Genomic DNA, 6,389 nt, shown 5'->3' with positions numbered 1-6,389 from the left:
CTGTTCAGCGTGAGCAGCCCAGCCAAGCAACTTCAGTGAGGTTGGGTGGATCCAGCACCGTGCTTGATTTGGTCTGCAATTCTGAAAACTGGTGCCAGTGCTCAAACCTGCATCTCTGAACGTTCATTCAGTGTTTGCACTGTGAGATGTTACTGATTCCAGGGTGCTGTAAGTTACAGCTTCTGTTGGTTCCTGCCTTTGGGCGTGTTGTGTGTGCAGCTGGAGGCTGTTTGCAGTGAGCGTCTTGTGAGCAATGTTAATGTGGTTAAAACACAGCTACGGTGTGTGTGTCCACGCTTTTTTATGAGAAAAGGGCTCACACTGCTGGGAAAGCAGGAGCACTGAAAAAGAAAGGCAATGTGCTGCTGAAAATTCCCAACTTCCTGATACAACAGCCATTGTCAAGTACGTTGTTCAAAGGTAAAAATGACAGGTTTGTTTATCTCTTTGAGTAAAACTGACACCGTAAAGACTAGAAGGGTGGCTAAGGAAGCTTGAAAAAAGACTCAGGCTGAAGGACATTCTTGGAGGCACATCAGCACATGAATAAGGAGTTTACTGACACTTCCTGAAATGCTTGCCCTGAGGGGCAGGCTAAGGTGTTGAGTGAGTGGTCTTTGGCTCAGCTCTTGCTCAGCGCCAGTTTTCTGAAAGCTTATTTTAAGGTTCAGAGAAACAAACTGCACAACGGCATGAGAGAGAGCTTCAGTTTGCACGGGAGTCTCAAATTAGAAAGAAATGGCTTTGACTTGGCCTGGAGGATATTTCTAGCTCCTTGCCGAAATAATAAGGCTTTTTGTGTATTTATTGCCCAACTATAAACATTGCACTGGGAAATCCAACTTGGCATGAAAGGATCTGTTTGTTTTAGCTAGCCTGCCTGGTTTGACAGGCTTAGTCCTTGTTCTTAACCCTTGCATTTCTCCTGCCTCTTGCTTCCCTTCCAGTAAGACATCGGTGAAGAAGAAATGGGAGGCTGGAACAGTTGAAAATAGCATTTTTTTTCTAAATCAGGTCTTTCCTGCCTGTCAGTTAAGTTCTGCCCATCTCTTTCTCCTGCTCCATTACAACCACATCAACTTGGCTGTGATGCAGTTACTGCATTTTCTGCTATGTGCTCTCAGACCTGGAAACAGCAGCAGCAGCCGTGTCTTCTGCTCCTCCATGCAACGTAACTAATGTGGGAAGGAGGGAAAATACGGTTGTCCTTAAACCTTGATGAGGGAAATGGAGAGAAAGTGCAGGTAGACAGAAAGCTTTCATCCAATAGAAGGTGTCAGAGGAGACAGAAAATGGCTATTTTCTTCCCCAGGGGTTGTGACTGACCATTTTGTGTGGGTGGCTGAACAGAGCAGGCAGATGAGGTTCTTGCCTAGTGCTGCTGAAAACATACAGCCCACGGGCACATTGGTCAGAAATGGTTATTTCTGGGGTCGGGAACCTGCTGTGACCTGGTAGGCTAAAACAGGGAAGTTCAGTGCATTCCTTCATAAATGTCATAATGTAAAACGATTATATTTGGCCAGCTGAAGATCACAGAATCATAGCATGGTATGGGGCAGAAGGGACCTTCAAGACCACCTAGATCCAACCCCCAGTTCGGCCAGGTTGCTCAGAGCCCCATCCAACGTGGTCTTGAACACTGCCAAGGATGGGCCATCCACAACTTCCCTGAGCAACCTACAGCTTCTCTGGGCAGCCCACAATGCCCATCTACAATGAAAAACTTACTGAATCACTGCACAGATATCTCTCCATCCTGTATTAAAAAAGAACTGCAGTATGAGCTTATTTGTATTAATACAATATAAACGGGTCGTCATCCTTGGTTTTAGTTATATTATGCCGCAAGGCATCATAACTAAACCAGTAGAATAATAATAAAAAAAAGTTCCGTTAAGATGTAGCCTAATAAATACTCCTCCAAAACCAAATTAAGCGATAAATTAAGATGAAGAATTCATTTGAGAAGTCATTTCATGAGACAATTGCAAGGCTCTGAGCCAGCCACTTGGCTAAGGAAAACTGGGAGCACTTCATTTCATTTACCACTGAACCTGCCTGTACGTAGCCATATGGATATATGCATTTACATGTTTGCACATGTCCCTTTGTTTCTGGAACTAAGCTACTCATTGATAAAGTGTTAGGAAACGCTGACATTTAAGCGATGCTGGCAGCTCTGAGGGCCCTCTTGTTTGTGGTGTCGCACATTGTTGGGCCGAGCACACGCCCTGCACCCGGTTATTTGGAATATGCAAGGTGGCAGAGAAGCATCCTTTTTGGGTGCTCCTGGGGGTGTGTTTGGTGAGGGGGCTGTTCGCCCTAGAGGCACGAGGACCTCAGGTGATGCTGGCGGTGCAACTCCTCCGGTACCTGCGAGCTCTAAGCCAGAGGGGATGTGGAGGAGTGTCAGCACACCTCAGCAGAGCCAACAGGATGGTTTTCTTCAGGATTTCCCCACCTGTCAGGCATCTGCACTGTCAGGTACCTTCTGAAGTTGCAGGGTATTCATGCAGGTGTGAATTCAGTCTTGCTCCAGGTGTCTTTTTCCTGCCTGACAGGGAAATAGGCAAATAGTTACACAAAGCGAATCCAGCTCAAAATTTTAATTGTTGCTTTTTCGTTTCAATGACAATGGAGTCCATTTCAGAGTGCTAGTACGATATAAAAGTAGGGATGAAGAGGGACTTGTTATGAGAACAAGTAAGTTATAATACCACGTTGGCACCATTTTAATTTCATTCCAGAGCACTTTGTTTCTTCTAGATACAAAACATTACGAAAAGAGCATTGTCAAGACACTAGCGAGGAAAGGATGTACTGGTCAGACGTCTCTCTGCAGATCCTAATTCTCCTTTAAATACCCCAATTCGCCTGCCCGTTCAGAGATGTTCCTAGCATCGTGCCCTTACACTTGCCCCCTCCAGCTCCCGGTGTGCAGCCAGCGCCTGGCAGCGCCGTGCTCAGCCTGGCTTGCTGCTGCTGCTTCTCAATCAAAGGGCAGTAGCACACAGCATGCAGATTTGTGGTGTAAATACATCAAATGGCATTTAAACATGAGTTTATCTTCCTGCACCCCTCTTTTAAGTTGTCGTGCGAGCAGCCAGTAAACCAGCATGCATGGGCCTAGGGGGCTCTTCCTTGGGGCCATCCCATCATTTGTGTTGGGTCCATGGCAGTGGTTTTGGCACTGAAAGGGCAGACCCTGACCATGCAGGCAGGCTTTGCTTTCACTGACTTCCAAGCATCTCCCCCTTTATTTGTTTTTTCCTTCTCCCCAGGTTTTCTTATCTAGTTAGTAGCTGGGTTTCTAACGTTAATGCAAACAGAATGATGTTTTTAGAGAGGCAGTGCAAAGAACATGCCCTTGGAGATCACATAACCACTTGTAGGGTGATACATATGGTAAGGAGAAAAGCCTACGTATTTACTTGCTTACTTATTGCCCGGTTTAGTATTTCATTATTTACAGCTACTCAAGGAAAGAATAAAAAAGACTTAAGCCTAGCTTTTTTTTTTCTTTTCAAATTTAAAGACCCATCACTACCTTTTAAAATTGTTGTCTGTATTGCTTAAGAAATCCTGATTTCTTCACTCTGACTTTAGTTCCAGTCCAGCTGTTAGCCGTACCAATTTCCTTTCCGAAGAGGGGCTGACGGCACCCAGCATTACCCCAGTGCTAAGCCCCAGTTCCTGCAGCCGTGCTGCAGCGCTGTGCTTCTCCCAGCTCACCCCCGGGCACTTCTGGGGAGATCTGTCCTCCTGGGAGCCCTTGCTGTGGGTGCACCCCCACAGGGCTGGTTGCACGTGTTTGTGAGGCTGGACCGTGCACCAGGGCAGCAGGAGGGAGCAAGGAGATGTTTTAAAGCGCCCATAATCGAGGCATATTGACTGAGAAGTAGGCATTAAAATAATGAGGGGAGATGGGCTGTGTGGTTCCTCAGCAGCCATTGGCGGCATTTCCTGGGAGACAGGCCCGGCCTGCTTTGTGAAGCTCATGTATAGTCAGTGCGTGCTTTGCTTTGTACAGTCCGCAGTTTCACAAACACCTATTTGCTTCTCAAGGGAGAGGCACAGGATTTAAGACCCGTGAGGTGCTCTTTGACATGGGACCAGCCCGGGTTTTAATGTGTTTTCCGACACCGCTGGTAGCATCGGGTTATCCTCCGTGGAGCATTTATGAATGCGAAGGCACAAGGGCTGGCAGCTTTGAAGTTAATCTGGGAAATGGTTCTTCTTTGAAATGCAAACCTGGTGGAGAAGCCACTTCTCCTCCGGCTGCCATTCCTTTTGATATGACACATACAATGCAAATGAATGTTGGAGAGTGACAATCAAAAGGCTTTGAGAAGCAAAGGACCAGAGAAAACACATTCTTACTTTCAACATCTTTTATGCTAGGGAACACTTAGCCTGTTGAAAGAGAGTAGGTCTGCGGGGACCGACTTGCTGGAAATTAAGCCAAAAGCTTGCACTTCCCCAATGCTACTCAGAGTCATGATTATACCGTGTTTCACGGCTGAGGTCAGTACTGCTCACATTTGGAATGTGTTTGCAATGACAAATTTAGGTTTGGTTTTGCCAACTTCTACACAGATTATTGAGAAATCTGCTGTAAGTTCATAAATTGTCGTTAAGATGAACTCTGTTTTAATAAAAATATTCTTTATCAGTAAGAAAAAGTCCCTTCTTAGTCACTTGTTGACATTTGTTATTTTTATGCTTTAAGCAAGATACCAATTTTCTTATATTTACTTCTCTCTTTTTTAAAAAGGCACAAAATGTGATTTCCCTTTGCCTCTTTCATTCCTGGTGACAATACAAGCAAGTCTTATTGCAAAACAAACAAATAATTAATCAATTAATCAATCAAACCAAAAGAACTACCTCACCCCCCAACTTTCTCTATTTTCAAATCAATATTAAAATACACTAAAAAAAAAAAAAAAGACAAAAGACTAAGGGGGGACCTCAATACCCTTTAGGTTGCACCTTCCTGAACTATCACTAAAAAAGTAGATGTCTCATCCAGGTATAATCATTTATCATTTTCAATGCAGATGGGATTTTAACCATGCTCTTGAACCCTGCATAGTTGTTGTTATGATCTGGATCTATCCAGTTTACAAAGTTTACTTAGGTTTCCTTCACGCAGGTTTACATCATGTGTGAATAAGCCAAGTCATGTTCAAGCCAAATGGGCTGAAGTCACAAGGTGGGCTTTGTTCCAAGGCGTGCTGAAATCAGAGGAGAGCAGCTCTCAAGAAACTGGAAGATAAAAAAGGATATTACCATAAATTTTACAGAAATTTTAGTGAACGTTATAATCTTGTCATACAGGAGCCTGCCAATTTTTACTTCCCTCTTCCACAATTGAGTTACTGACCAGAACATTTATCTCTCTGCCCTTCTCCTTCTTATAGTAGGTTCGGTCTAAATGCACACAAAATACTGTGTAGTTGACATAAATATGGGAAGAAATATTTGCAGATAATCAATGTTAGGTTGTTTGGTTTAGCAGCTGGGTTTCCTATCTTATCAAAGCAATAAGATAGGAAACATTACAAGATATCAAACTACATATCAAAGAGGTGTTCTACACCTTCATTTACAAGATCTGATTTGATCCTTGGATAGCTGTCATTTGACAAAATTAATATTAACAAACTTCAGGTTCTCTTTGCTTTTTGTTAAGTTTTGCACATCAAATTAATAAAACTCATTGTAGGATTAGAAAGAAGAGGAAGAAAATGTGTTTTGGGTCTGAATCAGAAAATTTCACATCGTCTTTCTCATTTTGGAATATAGCTAATCCAGCAAAGTTCAGCTTCCCCATGCTTAAGAAAGTGTACTCCACTGACAGAACAGCCAGTTGTCATTTGCTTTTGCAGCACATGTACCATACAACAAGGCTGACAAAGAGGAGCAAATGGAACAAAACCAGGTTTGAGAATGTAATTTAAATGCATCTTGCTTGCACAAGTTCAAGTCCTCATCACAGAGTTTCATCAGTTCTGGAAAAGACCCTTGAAAGAAGCCAAGGAAAATACTTTCCTTTCAACTCCAGATTAACTTTCTGCTGGAGGGATATGAATGTTGGACCACATGGATATTGCTGAATTACAAAGACCTTTACTTAACAACAGCCACGATCTGTCCCATGTTAATAAAAAACACACTAGATTCTTGCAAATAAAGTCTTAGACTCCTCTGTTTTCCACAACTCTCTGCTGTGCCCCTCTTCACTCTTGGGTGTGTTTTGCTTCTCATTGCATAACCCTTGTGACACGCAGTGACTTCAGGTGGGTTTCAGGCTTGTGGCTGGACTTTCAACCTCCTGCTTTGGGCAATTAGCATAGTGGCCTCTGCTTTTGCCTAAATGCTCA

This window comes from Anas platyrhynchos, chromosome Z (genome assembly GCF_047663525.1).
Source record: "Anas platyrhynchos isolate ZD024472 breed Pekin duck chromosome Z, IASCAAS_PekinDuck_T2T, whole genome shotgun sequence".
NCBI lineage: Eukaryota > Metazoa > Chordata > Aves > Anseriformes > Anatidae > Anas > Anas platyrhynchos.
This window is presented reverse-complemented; position numbering follows the sequence as displayed.